A 19,935-nucleotide genomic window follows, 5' to 3' on the forward strand; every position below is an offset into this window, starting at 1 on the left:
AGGGTCTATACTAGCGAACCTGAAGATTTTATAGCTGCAGTCTAGTTTGTTGGAGATTATAGACTTGTAGTAATTATTTATGGATTATGAGATAAGAGTTTTGTATTTGATTATGGATTTAGATGCTTTGAAATAATTTTGGTTTAATTATTTGATGAATAATGAAATTTAGTCTTTTATTATATTTTATTCATGAAGGATTTTAGTTGATTATGATTGACTGGCTTTGTATTGTCATGGGTAGCATGACCGTATTATGTCCTGAATTTAAGATAGTGACATATATACTATCCAAGTGCCTTAGATAATAAGACCCTAGAAGGCCCTGTTTGATCATGATTGCATGTTACATTATATCTTAGGTTGTATACTTCAATTTTTCACCAAAGAACTAGAATATAGCAAAAGGTTCCAATGGCAAGATATTTACGACCCAAGATCTTCGAATGGTAGGTAAGCTATACCATCTGAAGTAAAGGGATGTTAGTAACAGTTGTTTGATATCTCAACTTACCCTTACTGAATAGTAGGCTCTAGGTCGTCAATTGTTTTATATGTGATGGCGAGACTTTTATTTCTGGTTTCACCCTCGCCGTTGGAAGCCTTCTAATTCTGTGATCCTCACCATTAGAAGAAACAATCAGCTTTAAGCAACTAAAGTCTGAATCCTTCATAATTTTATTCACTTTTAATTATTTTTTGGCCAGATTTAGTGATTCTCTTGTCCCATGTTGATCAAACGAAATGTGGGAGTCCCCTACGGTGCCTATAAAATTCTCTCTAACCCTAGGAGTCAGTGGTATATATGAAGCATCACTTAGCTTCTCTAACAAGTGGCCTATTGGCAAAGATCAAGCACATCTTACAGGAGAACTGGAGGCTACATAAGGTGGCCAACATTTGATTATTTTTCATCTCCAAAAGATGCGGAGGGTTTGGAGGTACTATATGAGGTTCCAGGCAAGGGCATAATCATTTAGGGAAGGTTTTTTTATTCTTCTCTTTTCTGCTCTTAGTATGCTCACTCGTTAGTTTAAGTTTTGGATAAGCACCAGAGCATATCCACCCTAGTCTTTTAGCAGCCGGGGTTGTGACAGAAGGAAATGAAACCATGCCTTTTTCCTTCCTCGCTGATCTCTCAGGTTAGTTCTCCTACAATTTATCTTCTAGTAATTCTTATCTTTGATTCTAGTATTGTACCCAATAGTCCTCTCTACCCAATCTTCTTAATAAAAACTCATTTTTGACATGGCTAAGATTCCCGAGTAGAGTATACTCTATATCAGGGAATACTATGAAATAAATAACTTATTCTGTGGTTATGACATACCAAACACAATCCCAAAGTTTCTCACCTCCCATAGTTCATCCTCCAACTTCAATCTTTACTTCAAAGTTTGATATTTGACTTTTCGATTATTCTCTAGATTATATTTTTTTATTGAATGAGTAGGATAAATGTCTACTCGAAAAGTAAGATATATAAATTTTAATATATATTTAAATATATTTATTTTACTTCCATGTACAATCCCATATGGCCATATGCTAGCTAGTGTGTATATGTTTCTGCTTCGGCTCTTCCTCTAATGGTTCGAAAGATCAAATCAGCTCCTAGTATGTGCCGTTATATATATATGCTAAAATGGAGGTTTTGCTTTAATAGAATAGTTGATCATCGATCACGTTTGGTGGAGGGCAATTTTGTAGTTTAGGAGAAAGGGAGGGTATTTGGTGAATGACCCAGTTTCTGCAGGGAAAAAGTAGAATTGTGGAGTACCAGCGGAACAGGCGGTAGTCAGTTAACAACAGGTTCTTTGGTATACGTGGCTGGATTTTTTTGCCTGTGGGGTTCAGCTGGTGCTGGCTCTACTCTGCAGGCGAGTGAGCGATATGAGTGGGGTTTGTTAAGGTGTTCCATATGGGTGGATTGGAATGCATAGTGAATGAATGGAGATTTGTGCGGCTTCACTTGCTGATTGAATATATAACATAAGAAAAGAGAGAGGTCATGAGTTACTTTAATGGAGTGAAAGGGTATTGGGTAGAATGTTCAAGGGATCATGGAGGGTATAAACTGAGGGGTGAACTGCCACATTTCTGGCCGTATGATGTGTTCTCGGTACACTGTGATGAAATTACTCAATAGGCACCACTTCTTTGGTAGAATTCTTTTATTACAATTTTTTTAACAGATATTTAAGCCACTGAGAGTATTCTTCTTGATCCATGTGCATGCATCATAGTCCATGGAGGTTTTTGGTACGCATCAACCAACAGTCCCTAAATCACAGCCTCAGAGTTGTATCTAGATGAGATCTATGGGCATGCATACCATGTAGTCACATCCTATAGTATATTTAGATAATTAAGCAAACTTTGATATACATATATGATATATATGTAACAAATATAAAAATTATTATATTGATAGTACATAATTATGCTGATTGGATATAGTGAAATTATCCAGTCATTTATTTAATTATTATTGTCACTATATATTGTATAAAATCTTCTTTAAAAATATTCAAGACATCCGAAATTTTATGCACTTATAATCATTAGATAATTCATCTAATAGAAATATAATCTTTTTGAATAATAGCTAAAATACATATTACTATCCTAAAATTGTAAATGGACCTTGACAAGGCAAAACCAGCAGTAGAAAAAATATATCCATGTACCAAATCAAGCAAATGAACAATGTAGTAGCTATGAACGATGATGAAATCAAAGGAATAGCTCAAAAGAAGGAGAAAAAGAAAATCAAACATAGAATGATGAATAAATAAGTCAAAGGACAACTTAATTTACATAATATTTTGTAAATTTAAAGATGAAGCACTACAAAAATAAAAAACATATCTCAATAAAAGTGATATCTTATTGTTATTGTCCGCTTTGGCCGCGTGCATACCATAGTTTATACACTTGTGGCCCTTGGGCTATAACTGGTATGCTTGTGGTTGCGTAACTTATATGCTTGCGGTTCTTGGGCCGTAGCTGGTACGCTTTGGCTGTCAGGCCCACGATTTTGTTCTTTGGACTTTGACCCAAAAGACGCTTTTTTAGGGAGAGAGGATCTCCTATATTATATGAGGTAGAATACACCTAACTCACAATCGATGTGGGATTAAATCCCCCACAATAGTAGCCCCACAATATTTCTGCTTTGGCTGTATCATACCGTAGCCTATACGCTTGCGGCTCTTGGGCCGTAGTTGACCACTTGTGGTTGCCGTAGCTTATATGCTTGCAGTCCTTGGACTATAGCTGGTACGCTTGCGGTTGTCGGGCCTCACGGCTTTGTCCTCTGAGCTTTGGCCAAAAAGCGCCTCTTGAAGGAGAGAGGATCTCCTATCTTACATAAGGTAGAGTACAGCTGACTCACAGCCGATGTGGGACTAAACCCCTGATAACAGTTACTTTAGACTTCAACAGGGAGAAAAAATAGAAATAAGAGCTGAAAAATAAGAATAATTTATTTGCACATATTTGGAATACAAAATTTATAATTTTTTAAAAAAATGAGGGAGGAGTAAGTATTCATTTATAAAAAAATTATCTAATTGATATAAGTCAATAAATACCACAAAAATACTTGAAGACAAAAATCTTACAAGAAAATACCCTTAGAGTATTATGGTATCTCTTATTCACACCTGATTTTTTTCTATTCTTTTGAGAACCTTTAAAATAGAAACTAATTTTATAGGAACTAATCCAACGAAATTTTCTTGTTCAAAAATATGTAAAGTGCATCTAAAACAATTCCATTTTCTAACATGCTCTAAATAAACATACTGGGTTTAATCATATTTTACATCAAGTGCATCATAACTACATAATCAATTTGAAATGAAAGAGAAAACAACAATACCCCACATGTACGCTATATTTGAAAATAATTTTGGACCCAAATCTAGTACTAAGAAAAGCTTCGGGCCAGGTGCCATAGGGGAACTGATTCCTTAACGCACCAGGCCCATCATGTATAGTATGAGAAATTATTGGATGGAATAGTTCTACCACATATATCTTAAACCATCTAATAATAAGATAGCACACCATACAAGTAAACTTTTTTCATTCAAAATAGTAAAAATTATCAATTGGCCAATTATAATTAATAGTGAAATTTTTTTTATTTAAAATTTTCAATCAAGCTCAGATAATGATCCAGTTTTTTGTCCCAACGAATGATGTGTTAGTTTATTATTGAATGGTCTAATCAATAATTTCTCTATATATTATTGAAATCCTGAATGCATCAATTCACTTTTTGTCCTATGGCACCTTAGTTACGAGTCATCTTTTTGTTTTCTAGTACCATGCTTGGCCCCGCAGCATCACTCTATATCTTATGCATTCAATAGAGGACCACGAAACATGATGTTGAGGGCTGGAGGGTAGAGCTAAGAGCTAATATATCTCATGCTCTTGATACCCTTTATCACATGGCATCTTAGTTATGAAACGTCGTTTTCAGAATTAAAGCTACCTTAGGTCATTACCTATGCATGCGTACGAGACAGTACGTAGTATGAGATTGTGGGGTAGGAGCGTGGCGCTAATATACACAAGGCTCTTGGAATCTTTACGAAAATTAACAAGATTTATAAATATTTTTTTTTCTCATTAGGATCGTAACCATTCTTCTCCTCGTGGTGCATTACACTTGACCAATATAAGTAGATGTTACGATAGATTTTGACATGAGATTTGCTGTCACTGTAAAATAATAGCTTTAAGTAATAAATAAATTTTTATACCTTAAAGAGACATCATTATTGGAGCGAAATCCTGACCACGAGAAAATATTCATTGCAACGATGATATCACGTCAAAATTATTATAATTTAATTAAAAATTAAAAATTGATGATTAATATAGGATATTATTTATAAAAATTGATAAAATATATAATACTCGATAAAATACAGACGTTTTCGTTGAGTTATGACAAATTTATCATGGTATCATTGTTGCGACAAATATTTTCTCCTAACGAGCAATGGCTACAAAACCGTGGCTGGTGGAACCAGAACAGCCCGAGCCGTAGCTGGTGGATATTTTGCCTTTGTTGGATCTGAAATGAATTTGGTGACCATAGGATGTATCTAAACCTTGAAATGGAAACCCTCCGAGGTACTTGGCAACAAACGGGAATTTGGAAGGCGGCACTGCTAGTGAACCAATGAGAAGAACTTTGTTTTCACCCCGTCTTTCTGATAGTGAGCGCTCTTGTTCTGGCTCATGTAGAGGAATTTAAATATGTGCAAATATGCACCGCAGCTAGGACCTTTGCATTTCTAAGGGGAGGGGAGCTCCCATATATAATCATAAAACACAGTCATAAAAATAATATTATTTGATCTTAAAATCGTTTGAATATCTAAGCACACCGGATGGATCCAAAAAGTGGATGTTAGAAATCCTAGGAGATTTCCCAGTGCGAGCCCAAGAATGATTTCAGATCAGCACCATTTGTGTTCAGAAATTATCAAGAGGTCCATTATTCAAATATGTTTCTTTTCTGTGGATCCATTTGCCATAAAATACACAATGATTTTGCCTGATTGTCATGATTTAGATAGGACGTTCATGATGACACAAGAAATGCAAATGAAGATGGTAACAGAATTTCTGGAAAATTGAGATTGTAGGAGCATCCCAACTTTGACAGTCCTTAAAAAATACAGTTGCTTGTCAAGCTCAAGCAACAACCAACAAAACCCCAAAGTGTAACTTCCAAATCGTAGCACGTCTTAATCCACAGTTTCCACGATTGAAATGGACGGAACTACCAATCACAATGTTACACCACCTTCACTACATAAAAATTGGTGATAAGACTAAAAGCTGATGCAATTATCATCTTGAAACATGATAACTCTCAAATATTAATCTCCACCACATAATAAATTTGCATTTTGAAGTTCTAAACAAAGTATGCTAGATGACCCCAACTACAAAATACATAATTGACTAAAATATACAAAACATTGTACTGTTTTTTGCGGAAAATATTGTATCTTACGTTATTTCAATAATATGCTGGACCACAAAAAACATATTTAATGAGTGACATGCAGTGGTTAATTTGATGTCTGATATCACTCTGCGCATCTTGGTGTCTGTTGCAATCCTATCGGCAAGCAGATGAGCATTTAAATCAGCACTTGAACTCAATAGAATGATCGGCAGGATGAAGCCCATGCTTTAGCAGACGCTGGCTGCTGGAAAAACAAGGTGGAAAAGAATATATATTGAAGAAACCATCTTCAGTTTAGTACTCATGCTTGATAGATATAGACGCAAATATATTGAAGTACCAGCACTTGAGTCACAGGGAGTGATAGAACCGGGACCAGTCTAGGCAGCAAAGGCAGGTCGGTCTCCGAAGCAGTTAAAGTAACTTATCAATGCACCAGTAGCTTAAGTCTGGTGAAATAGTGGGAAGACAGCAACGACATTTATTAGTACATAGAATGATGGACTCCCTTCACTGCACGGTCATGAAGTTCAACAGTATGGTGACCATCCTTGCACAGTGAACCAGTGTCGACAGAAGAGCTCACCGCCCATATGATGGAACAAACAGACGGGACCTTGCTCAGAGAGTAACTCGTATTAAAGCATTCATCAGCCTTCTGTTGCATCCATCGAAGCCACAGCTCTTGCATCAGAGCATTTCACTGAAAAAATTAGAAGGTTTAACTGATTGGCCAAAAAATCCAGTCAAGTATGTCAAAAGGCTTTTGACAGCAAGCATTGCATGAACTTGACATGCGCAGCAATGGATTGACTAAGTTGGCAAAATATTTTCGAGGGAAAGCATGGATTATAAAAGATGGGCCTGCCATATGCACGTAAGATGGGAAGAGTAGAAGCAAAAGGAGGCTCGGTCCCAGAACCGAACCTAGAATATTATGACATTTACTCTCTGTATCCACAAGAGATACATGAGGTTGTGTGATGGCTCTGTAAAGCATGAATTCAGGAACAAGAGGAAATTATCTCAGCAGTTGTTAGCTTGTGTTAAATGTTTGAACAAAGTGTCAGTGTGATGGGGTGCACCACTGACTGCCTCTGTAACTAACCACAAGAATAGCTGGTTGAGAATGTAAAGTTGCTCTGCACTTACCCTGCATTTCAGGATTTTTATCTTTCGTTGAAATACTGGTTTGAATGGTTAATCCAGCATCACATGAGATGGCATGAATAGCTTCAAAGATCATTGTGCAAGTCAGCTTGACAATTTCTCTTATTATCACTGATGTAAGAGAATGGGAAGAAAAGGACAGCAAATATACCAAATTATAGGAGCACAACAAGTATATAAACATTACTACCTGGCGATGCTGATCCCTAGTTTCATCCATTACATCATCCACTGCATGCCCACCAACCCCCATGCTGGCCAGAGCAGCTCTCAAATTTTCCTTGTTAACAGAAAGTAGAACACAATAAGAGACAACAAATGGAAGAAAAAGGAAAAGGAAGAGCATCTGCGGTGTCTGCCAATTATTACTTTTATAAAGGCTCATATGATTATACTCATTGGGCTTTCATACACCAATGGATTTGGATGAAAACTCCAAAGACTGAAACAAAGAGAGCTTTGAATTGGACGTTCTAGCTTTTACAGGCTTTGTGCATTTTCACTCTTCAATTCTGCCATAGTATCTAATTATTTGCAGAATACATCTTATGCACATACATGCAGGTGAGATGCAAGAGATTACGTGTCAATCTACTCTCCCTGTTTTCATTTTTTTTTTTTTCCTTCTCTTATCGCTTTTTTTTGAATCCTGTGGCTTTCCTCATTTCTGTCAGGCAAGAAGACTTGATTGATAATATATAATGTTGCCTTAAGAAAACCACTTATCCTTCTATCTATATGCCATTGCGGTTAGCCACTTACCAATCAGAAAGGAATATTATATGCATGTAATTTTTCGTTCTAGATCAGGACTGCTATAAAAAGCATACATATGCTAAATAATATATCAAGGACTTAGCGTGCCTTGAAATTCATTAATCTATCTTGCCAATACACAATGAACTGCAATCAGTATCAATCTAATGAGTCCTTCGCATTATATATCTGCTTAACCAAATGTTCTGCATTAAATAGAGAAGTCTGCAAAGAAAATGGATGGGATAAGTGATGACAAACCGTTGTTCTACCAACAATTTTGAAGCATCACATATAAAGAATCAACACTATAACGTGCAATGGTTATCAAGATTTTGCTGCTTAGAAACATATTACACCAGAAAATAATTTCCCACTAATGGCAAGAACTACATTTTACAACAGGAGGTCAGAAAAATTTTCTAAACTAATTATATAACATCCATCAACTTAACCTATAACTAGATTTCAAGTTTATCAACTTTTTAAAAACAAATGGAACAATATCAGGATAGAAAGGTTAGTAAATTGAGCACCTAAAACTATATTATCACATAGGCAGTGACTATTCTTACTACCAAAATACATATATTAAAAACATGTAGTTAAGTTTCGTAATGTATATATATATATATAGTTTAGAAGATCAATGGTTCATGTTTACGACTTATGAGCTGTTTTAATAGAATGTCATCCTTGTTTTCTGATCTAGGAAAGAGCAACTGAGCATCCATTGTCATTCAAACCAAATTAAAATGCCCCAAATTGCACAAAGAAGATATAATCATGCCATTGAAGTCGGCATAGGAGTATTTATTTTTTATTTTTTGTGATACAAGAAATGACAGATACTTAATAACAGCATCCTCCTCAACAAAATAATGAGACAATAAATTCTACTTCAAAATATCTGATATCAAACTTCTTCATAATATTATTGAACATGATATTAGTTGCATATCTAATGATTAACATTTCCATTAAAAACATATTTATGTTGATAATATAAAAAAGTCAGCATTTTCTGCCAATAAACTTTCAAAAAAGATGAGCATGAAAGTGAACCTGAAATGCCAATAAGGGCAGCCATGGTGATCGCAACTCTAGGAGTTGATGAAATAGTCTTTTGAGAGGAGGAGGGTGTATAATCCTAAAAAGCAGGATAAAATATCAATCAGATCATGTTTAAAGTTTAAACCAACTGTACAGTCCTCTTTACCTTTTTTCCATAGTTATGGCATATGTTGTATGCATATTCTTTGTCCATGTGCTAAGAAAGTGATGCAACAAAGATGCAACAAAAGTTCAAAATAATTTTTATTCAAAGATAGCTAAGCTAATAATACCTAAATCTCTATGCTTCTCACTGATCCATCCCAAGCCCCATAGCATCTTCTCGATCTAATACAAAAAAATAAAAGAAAAAAGTGAGCTTTATGGGCTCAGTAAGTTACCAAATCTCTAATTTAATTAAGTATTTTATACAAAAATTAATTTTCAAGTTGCATGATCTTTCCATTAAAAGATTTCAATAAATATAAAAGCATGTCATCTCAATCAACATAGAACTAAAATATATAATTACTCAAAATAAATTATCTGGATAATCAAGAGTTGACCTTCCACTCTCACTCTCCTAGTCTCTTTAACTATGAGTATGATCGACCCATGGTTAGGCCCGAAAGAGATAAGATTTCTGACTACAACATGCCATCCATCAGTCATGCGCCAGTGATCACCCCACTTAAGGCCCGAAAAGAAAACTAGCTCTAATATTACATAGATAAATGTACTCTCATCAATATGCGCTAATGATTTTAGCCCTGTCTGGTTAGGTCCAAAAGAAAAACTAGCTTTGACTAAAACACACTGTCTGTCGGTGTGCACCAATGGTTTTCTCACTGGAGGCCCAAAAGATGACTAGATCTTGAATCCATGTGATCATAGTCAGACTAGAGAACAGTAGACCGACACACAACACATTTTGATGCAAAGAAATATAATTTATTTTTCTACTAAAACATGCATATGTGATCAAATATTTCACAATTCATTTTCATGTAAAGCATATAAGATAATTAATTTAAATAGAATATAATAGCATTAGACAAGTGTAAAAATTTAAAAAAAAATACATTAGAAGTAGAGGTTACTTACAACCCCTTGCCCTAGATTTTCATGATAATTTGCCAATCAGGAGTATAAACTAAAACCTAAAAAAATTAACACCCTATTAGGTTTCTAAGCAGAAGATATTCTAATTTATATCATCGAATTAAATCTAACATCCAAAGATGTTGACCACCCCTAGAATCTAAATGTTTATCAAATATAGATATCTAGGTGGAGATTATGGTTACCTTTATGCAATAGATCTAGTCATGATCAAATCTCCAGATTTGCAATTCTACCTGATCAATTTAAAATCCCTGAATTAGATCTAATTTCCTAATTAAAGAACAAAATTAAAAATTTAGGCTTGATTTGGATCAATCAATTGAAATAGAAAGGAGAGAGAGAGAGAGACTTGAGTTGGGTAAGATCAGAGTCGAGGTTTGATCCATCAATGATCACAATATCCGGAGCACAGATCAGAGGAGGGAGAATTAACAAACATAAAAATTAATTAGATAATTAAATAATAAAGGAGATGGAAAAATGGAGGAGAAAGAAGAAAATGAAGAGAAATAGAGGAAAGGGAAGAGAAGATGGAGAAGAGAGGGGATTCATTGCTGGCTAGGATGGTGGTGGCACAACGGGCATGGCCAGGGTCCGACAGCAGTAACGACAGTGGTAGTGGCGGTGTTGACGGTAGTGGCCCGAAAGCAAGGCCAAAAGAGCAAAAAATAGGGATCAAAATGAGTTGAAAATAACTTGGGAAATGTGGTTCAGATTTGAAAGGAATGAAAAAAGAGGGAAGAGATCTCATCAGCAATCAATAGAGGCAGTGAATCTCGATCGATGACAACAAGTTCTGATGCTTCAAAGTACAAAAATCTGAATTAAAATAAAGGAAGGATGGGATTTAAAGAGAGAAAAGAAGATTTTTGGGTGGCTAGGCTCGACTATGTAGTTTGTCGGCGTTGGATTTGTGTCTAGAAGTCAATTGTTGGCTGACACATTACGTATTTTCAAAGCTTAAACTTGTACTTATAACTTTTTATTATCAATAAAAATTTTTTTATTATAATCATGTTTATATGTCCCTGATTTATCTTCAAAATTAATAAAGATGATTTTGATATTCTCAATATGTTGAGAATCTGAGATATACATTAATTAGTGGTTAATTTTTAAATACTTTCGATTAAAGGATCATCACGGAGGACAGTGATCAATCCATTCGAGATCGATGCATAGTTCATCTCTCTTGTGGGCAGATGAGTCTCGAGTCTGCAGTGTAGAGACACTGAGATGAGGGTACAGGTGGTTATTAGAAAATAATTTCACTGAGTATGACCAACACGAAAAACCATATAAATGTCTACTCACTCGTCAGTGATCTTCTCGATGCTGCAGTAGTGTGAGTAGTCCTTTAACCTGCGATGTCATTGGCTATTCACAATGAGGCTATTGAGTTTGACTGTACGTTTTCTTGATCCCTAGCTATTTGGGTCCTTACTGTATATATTGGCTTCAATAGGTTCAAGTTTGCTATTTGGAGTAGGATGCATCTAGAAGAAATCTATTGACCTTGATAGAAAAGGAGAAATTCTATGCAACTTGTGAGATTGAATTCAGAAAGTCTTTGGCTAAAGCAAGTGTGAATACCGGAAAAGAATTTTCACGTGATTCACAAATAAACTCGAGTCGAGTCAATCTAGCATATGACTGACATTGGGGTCTGATGAGTTCTCCATGACCTCCATCAAGTCGGAACTTATGATAGAAAGACTAAATCATATGATAACTGTACCTAAGGGTTCATACTTTCATTCTACTGGATTGTCATTACATACTGCTAGGTGTTACTAGTGGATTGTGAGACTCATCGGACGTCATCTTGATGATCGATAATCCTTGAAGGATAGAATTAAAAATATTTCAATCCATCGAAAAGAGTTTCGATGATATTGTGATAGAGATCACAATATATCTCACTACCAGATAGAATGAAACCTATGGGGTCACATATTAAGAGATTTAATTTTAAATTTGCCAATTGAACTTATGAAGTTCTAATTGAATAAGAATTTATTGACATTCTATTAGGTTTAGGAGAATCATGCTAGCACATGGTTAAACCTAATTCTTCTTAGGACTTCAATTTGATCAAGTCCATAGCCTTGAACCTAACCTAAATCTATTTGAATTTAATTGGGCCTTTATTGTGAGCCCAAAAGATGGATTAAGTTAATTAGTTGGTTAAATTATCTTCTCATTGTCTCTTCATTATCTTCTTATTATCTCTGAGTGTGTGTGTAGAATAGTTGAAAAAATGGGTGGTGCCTACCTCCCTTTTTGGCAGGACCAAGGATGCCAATGCCCTGGATATTACAGGAGGGGCCCACCCCCTCTTATGGCTTGGCATGGAGGAGAGAGAGAGGGGCTATAGCCCCTCTCTTGGATTAAAACCCTTGAATGGGGCGCCAAGGGTCGGCGCCCCAACTATCTACCCTATATTCCTTGGGCGCCCAATTAAGTCTGATTTTATTGAGTCTGCCCTGTATTCTAATTAAGTCTAATTTTATTGAAAAAAATCAGATTAAAAAGGTAAAATTTTTTATGATAAGGATGTACCTTTTTAACTTAATTGGATTTCTCTTTTGAATAAGGAAAGGACCTATATAAAGAAAGGTCTCTTAGGGTTTGTGAGTAATAGAATTTTGTGAAACCAAAACACCTCTCTCCTTCTGCATGCCTCCCCTTCTCCCTCTTCTCTTTTCCATGCCTAAAGATTGGGCACCCCACCATTCTACATGCCAAGAGTTGAGGAGTCTTCATCCAGTGCGAGGAACGAAGAAAAAAATTATAGATCAAGGTTGATTCCGCAGTCTAGATCAAAGAGTTGATCGAGGTTCTAAAGACTGAGATCTTACTTGGAGAAGAAATATCTACTATGAGAAAATCGATTTGAGGTTGATCCTGATGAATACCTGTAGAAGTCGGATACGTGTGTGGCTCGAGAATTTCGAACCAGTGATCATCGGTAGTGATGAATTTCTACCTATGCTAAGGTATTGAGATTTGATCTCATTCTAATTTTAATTTTCAGATTATATGTATGTCTTTTCTTCTAGGCTTGGATAGGATTAGATAAGATCTAATACATGCAGGGTTAAAGAATTTAACCAGTTTATTTTTTTGTTGTGATCAAAAAGAATTTTGAAATCTACACATGCACCCTATCTGACTTTCTAACAGTCGATCGTCCAAGAGGAGGAAGGGAGGAGCTCGATGAAGCCGAGAGTAGGGGAGGAGAGATTTAAATAGAGAAGGACATGGAGGGGGATAAGGCTGGCCTAACGACGGTCGTTTGCCAATTGCACCAGCCTCCAATGGCCATCGGCCATTCACACTGGCCCAAGGATCATGCATCAGCCACTATTGGGTGGCCTTATCATTGGGCGGTGGAAATCGGATAGAGGATCGAGACCTCCCCTATTTTGATCCTAAATAAATTTTTAAAAATTTGAATTGAAGCCAGCAATGGGTTTGTTGATAAGGCAACGACAATCGCTAAATCCTGAGAGATCATGTCAAAAATCTCTGAGTAATGCATTCAAAATGGTCGGGATGGCCTCCAACTCTCCTCTCTCACAGCTCTCACCTCTATCTATAAATAGAGACAAACAGGGACCCCCAGATAGGCAATTTAATTTTCTCTCTCGCATGCTCCTTTCCATTTATTTCAAGATTCTAACTTAAGTGTTGGCGGATCCCTACCATAGTTAACTCCGATCAGAAATTTCTTTTATAGATCTTACCACCATCGTCCTGTTGTTGCCACCCACTCCAGTCGCATCGACCTCAAGTCAGAAAATCATAGCAACATCAACCATGAGCATCCTCTATATGGTAAGAATAACTAATTGGGGCTTAATGGAACAAACTATCTTTAATATGTTGTACTTCTCATAGGACAGAGAATAATCCACCTGAGATTCAGAGGTTTCAAGATAGAAGCGACAACAGAAAAGTATGGTCTCCATGGAAAGAAACCATCTCCTCCAATCCTCCCTAAATTTCAGCAAACAAGCTGAAATCAGAGCCACTTCAAGACAATGATCAAATCCCACAAAGACATAGATAATAACGTGAAACATATGTTCTACACAAGATGAAGCACAAAGTTTGAGATTATATCCTTGATTTATCACCTCCAAAGCATCTTGATGCCTCATATTTGCCCTCCATAGCTCATTGACCTAAATATTTGCAAATATAAAATTCCAATCCTTAGGTTGCATTTGGTGCATCGCCAAGCAATCTTGAAAGATAATGTTGATTGCTAGTAATGTGGATTGCGATTAATTAAATTATCAATAATGTTGATTACTGTATTTGGTATATGCATATAAAATTATAATAAAATTACTGAAAAATTTGATTGATATATTTGATATGCCAATCAGATTACCAGTAATATGAAATCAAAATTTTAAAATACCTCTAGTGATCAGATGCCCTACCCACTGAGACCCTTGAGATCAATATCTACAATAATAAGAAGACCGACCATTGCAACACCTTCCTCAGCAAGATCAAGATCTTTGATGCCAATCTACTCGCCTGGAGGGGGACGTCTGAGGCCGATGCCCAGGCCTCCTTGTTGGTTTATTATCCCTTGGAGAATAGGAGTGTTGGTTTATTATCCCTTGGAGAGGAGGAGTGTCTTCTCTTAGATCAAGGGAGAGATCAGCCTCTGGATCTGCTACATCGACAGCCACGCTACCGGCTACTACTGCCACCCAAGTTGATCCAGCTACGGTCGAATAGAAGCCTGACAACCCATAGGCTATCGTTCAGGAGAAGAAGGTTGAGGGATATGATAAGCAACTAGAGACAGTGATGGATGAGAAGAAATCAGAGGAGAAGAAATCAAAGGACAAGCCATCTACTCCTAAAGAAGAGGACTCCCATCGAGAAATTTGAAGCCGAAGGAAGCCACTTCGGCCATCGATGATGCTTCAAAACCAAAGGAAGAGAAGAAAGGATCGCCCTTGCCGCCATCCCTGATGAAGGCTCTAGCTTCAGCGACCTCGAGATCTGACCCATCACCAGCAAGCATGCCGATGGGAGCTCGTACAATCTGATGGATGGCATCCCATACCTCTTTGTCCATGTCCTCAACGAGCATGCCGACTTCCTCTCCCCACCCTTTGCAGCTCTTCCTCACTGACAACTGCCTCTATGGTGGCCTCCCACACGAGGTTGTGTTGTCGCACCCTCCACGTGCTCGACCTCCATGCCAATTGCCTCTCTAGTGATGTCCCCCGTGAGGTGAGGGGGAAGAGGGGAGGGGGGGTGGTATGGGGGTGGCACCAGGGGAGGGGGTTGGGAAGTGGTGATGGGGGAGGGTTGGGCATGGAGAAGCCACGGGTAGGACGTGAAGGGGGGCAAATTTTTTTAGGGATAATTTTATCCAAAATATTTATTACAATATTATCAAATAAGTGGTAATTGTTAGATGTATGTCCTAGAAGTTAATTATTGACTGATATATTTTTATTCTATGACACATATTTGTACTTAAACTATTGATTTAATCAATAAAGGATAAGTTTTTATTTTTCATTCAAGTATTATGTATCTTTGAATCATTTTTGAAATTGATGTTATGATATATATTCTCAAGTATTAAGAATTAGAGGTATGTATGATCGATTCTTAAATTACTTCTGATCATAGGATAGTCATAAGGGATGGTGATCTATCCAGATAGATCGGTACACTGTTTGTTTTCTTTAGGATAGATGAGTCTCTAGTCTATAGTGTATAGATACTGAGCAAAAAGTATAAATAATTGTTAGAGAATAACTTATACTGAACATGATCATACGAGAATCATATAAATTTTTATTCGATCATCAGTGATTATCTTAATACTGTAGTTGTGTGACTGATCTTTTAACCTGCGATGTCATAATTGCTCATAGTAAGACTGCTGTAATTTGACTACATATAAATATTAACTCAATCATAAATTTTTATGGTGCATGTTGGCTTCAGTTGGTTGAGCTGTGTGATCAACGTATGCATCTATATGAGATCTATCGATCTTGATAGAGAAGAGAAGTCCTATGAGATTTGAGAAGCTGAGTCCACAAGTCTATGGCCATAATAGTGTAATTAATGGAAAAAATTTTTATTTGAAATCATTATTAGACTTGAGCTAATCACATCTATCATATGACTGATGATAAGATTTGATAATTTATCTATGACCGCCATCTAGTCAGGACTTACGATAGAGGGACTGTCTCATACATTAACTATATCTAGAAGTTCTATTTCGGTTCTACTGAGTTGCCACTACATATTATTAGATGTCACTGGTAGATTATGAAAGCTCAATAGGATCATTTTGGAGCAATAATCCTTGTCGAGTTAGAGTGAAATTATTTTGACCCATTGAAAGAAATTTCAGTAATACCTATGATAGAGATCATGGCATGTCTCACTACTACATAGAATTAAACCTATGGGATCACACATAAAGAAAAAAGACCTGGATTGGTTAATAATTAGACTTATAAAGTACCAATTTATATGAATTTAGAGAAATCCTATTAGGTTCATGTTAACCTTGCTAGTACCTGAGTGAACCCAATTTTTTGTATAGTTGGTTTGCTTATATGATAAGCATTAACCAATTTCTACACTTGATTTGAACTTAATTGAATTTGATTCAATAAGATCCAATAATTGGATGTTTAATTTATAGTTTGAATTAAATCAAAAAAGAGTTTCTTGATTTTATTCATTAAGAACCCTTGAAGTGAATTTATGAAACTATGAGAGCTGATTTGAGACTTTTTATTGGATCCCATATGATGGGATGTCTAGCATTGGGTGTGAGTATGGATGAGTTATGGGTGGTGTTCTATTTATTTGGTCCAAATATTTTTAAGCTAGGACTCTAATATGATTAGGAGGGATCCTAATTTGATTAGGACACCCTTATGTTGTCTATATGAAGAACCCTAGCTAGCCTTACTCCTCTCATTATCTCACTTCCTCCCTTCCTTGCCGCCACCTTTACTGTGCCCATCACCTCCCCTCTCCTCCTCTCTCTAGCCCACATCCTCTCTCTCTCTCTCTCTCGACGTCCCCTTGTTGGAGCTTTTAAAGAGATGGACGGTAGTATTTTTGGGTGTCAATAGGTTGGTGCCAAGTTGTTATTTGATTTCATCTTCTTCCTCTCAAGTTGTTGGAAGTTAGTTACAACCACTTCTTGATTAATTAAGGAATCAAAAAAGATTCTTGGTTTCTTCAAGAATCAAGAAAGAAAGATAAAAAAGGTTCATAATTTCAAACCTATCCAGGCTTGGTTCAAGCCTATTCAAACTTTTGATTCAGACAAGCAGAATTAAGAGGTGTCTATCCAGATCGATCCTATAGATATCCATAGAGGTAGGACACCTGCGCTACTGATTCAGAACTTGTTCAGCTCTAGATCTAGGGATTGAATTGGATTCAACCCAGTTACAAGTTTGAAACAAAGAAAAAGTGATTCAGGTATGTGAACTGTTTACAGACTTTCATTCATTCATCCTAAAATCAGTTTATGTTAATTTCAGCATATAACTAATCTATAGGTGCTTTCATATGATAAATGCATGCTTAGATTAATAATATTTTAATCTAATTTTTTTGCTGCATTTTGGATTTAGAAAAATTTTAAAATCTACATGCACTGGTACCTATAGAAAATTCAATAGTAATCTCGATAGCCATCCCTCCTCAAGACTATCTAGATTGCCTTATGGAAAGTAATGTAGATTCCCAAGGCAATCTAGATTGCCATCCAAAAGCATACCAAACACAATAATTTGGTGGGCCCACATTAAATTGCTGGCAATTTGGATAGATTAACAGCTACCAAATGCAACCTTAGATCTAACTAATATATATAAATTGCATCAATGAATGGTGGGATTCTGCTCAAATAATATATAAATTATCAAATTTTTCATTTCATCAGGTTTCTTCCCACGGGATAACCAATCTGAGATCTCTTTTGGAACTACGCCAACCGATTCAAGAAGTGATCGATTTCATGGCAAACCCTCATGAAAATGGAAGTATATACTAGCTCCAGAGACCAAAAAAAATAAATAATAATAATAATAATAGTAATAATAATAATAATAATAATAATAATAATAATAATAATAATAGCTCTCCTTGGATCACACCTCCAAGAAAACCCTAGAAATGCTAATCAGAAAGAAAATGAGGAGGGAGGTAAGAGGGTACCACCGAGGTGACCGATAGCATAGAGCTCAAAATCCTCGTGGTGGACCTCGAGAGTTGGGGCAGAGCGGTGAAAAGAGAGGCTTGGGGCAGTACCGATGGTAGGCTTCCTCTGAGATCGAACAATCTCCATCGCCCTGGAGCTTGGAAGCAAGAAGATGGCTCGAAAATTATGGGAGCACGGCAGAGGGAAGGTAGCAATTCGGAGATGTCATTCCAAAGGTAAGGTTTGGCGAGAAACACCTCATCCTTTTCGGGTCGAAACAGGTTGACTCGAACCGATGCCTAAAATGGTTGACTCAAGGCTGCAAGTGCACTGAGTAGGGTCTATGTCTGGCTGACCGAGGCCCAACCCAAATTGCATGTTTGGAATCGGATGCAGATTGGAACAAGTATTAGATTTGATCTGGCTAAATTGGGTTGCCCTAATTTTGTCAAGATCCAAACCCAATCATGGTCCTAACTTTAGGTATGGGTTGAGTTTAAGATTGGGTCAAGTTTGGTTGGATGCAGGTCTACCCGCCAGCTTGCACCCCAAAGAGCTCATGGTTAGTGATGTTCAACTCTAATCAATTGGTTTTATTAGTATATGGAGATAACCACACGTGTAAGTAGGGGGCAAATGGGTCAGATTGGGTCATGAGTGATCCTGATCCAATCTGATTTCTTGATCAGATCTGAATATTGGATTCAAAATCTATCCAATGGAAGATTGGACTAAGTCAGGTCGGGTCTATATATAACCTGGCCTTGATCCATAAAATATGGGTTCATTCGAGTCTGGATCGATTTGGATCTCGGTTATAAATAACAAAATCAATAAGCACCAAATGAGAGCTATTATGGTACTATTTTGTATAGCAACACTACTTGAGGACTTCCTTTTCTTTAATGTGTGCTCTTTATTGTTGGCTTATGTACTAATTTTCAGACTCTCAGGTAGATACTGAATCTATTACTTGTTCTTAACTCATATCTAATTCTACTTATGTTCTTATTCTTGTTGATGTTTCTAATGAAGCTTATGAAGCTAAAATGAGTACCAAGACCCAACTAATAAGAGCATATAAAAATGAGTATCAATATCTTCACATAATTTGAAAAGCTAGTAATGATAGCCAACAACCTTTGATCAATAGAATCTTGATTCTTTTTCAATCTGTGTGCAAAGTTTGGATGAATGAAGATAGGAGGAAGTCAGTGAGTTCTATTTTATCTATTTTTAAATTAGTATGCTTCTATGACTTTTGTAATATTAGATGAATAAATATTTTAATTCTACTTTCATCGTGCTTCTTTTTGACATATATTTAAAAACTTGAAGGAGGTTGATGGGGCAGCAGAAATATGAGTTTAAAAGGACCATCTTCCAAAGAACCGAAGGATTGTAATTATGAAAATAAATAAAGGAATAAAAGAAAAAAAAGGAGTAGAGCTTTGAACTTCAATAAACAGAGAAGAATAGAACCAAAGGAGGTAATCATGGCGATTCTTGTATTGGGTTCAGGCTAGAATGGGTCAGATCATTTATCTCAAGATCCAAATCAATCCAAAAATCCCTACGGGTTGGATCGGATCAAAATTCAGTA

The 19,935-nt window shown here is 36.4% G+C and overlaps 1 long non-coding RNA gene across 4 annotated transcripts; it reads right to left on the minus strand.

Annotated features, from left to right (window-relative positions):
* Positions 1 to 5,920: 5,920 nt before the first annotated feature.
* Positions 5,921 to 18,540, minus strand: LOC140854792 (uncharacterized). Of its 4 annotated transcripts, XR_012137934.1 has the most exons (6): positions 18,350 to 18,540; positions 8,993 to 9,077; positions 7,362 to 7,451; positions 7,154 to 7,234; positions 6,342 to 6,704; positions 5,921 to 6,245 (listed from the first exon to the last, which is right to left on the minus strand). It is a non-coding gene; the product is annotated as an uncharacterized lncRNA (long non-coding RNA). The 4 variants fall into 4 exon arrangements; XR_012137932.1 differs by having other exon boundaries at positions 6,342 to 7,234; XR_012137933.1 differs by having other exon boundaries at positions 7,154 to 7,451.
* Positions 18,541 to 19,935: the final 1,395 nt, after the last annotated feature.

Source organism: Elaeis guineensis, chromosome 1, assembly GCF_000442705.2.
Source record: "Elaeis guineensis isolate ETL-2024a chromosome 1, EG11, whole genome shotgun sequence".
Classification (NCBI taxonomy): domain Eukaryota; kingdom Viridiplantae; phylum Streptophyta; class Magnoliopsida; order Arecales; family Arecaceae; genus Elaeis; species Elaeis guineensis.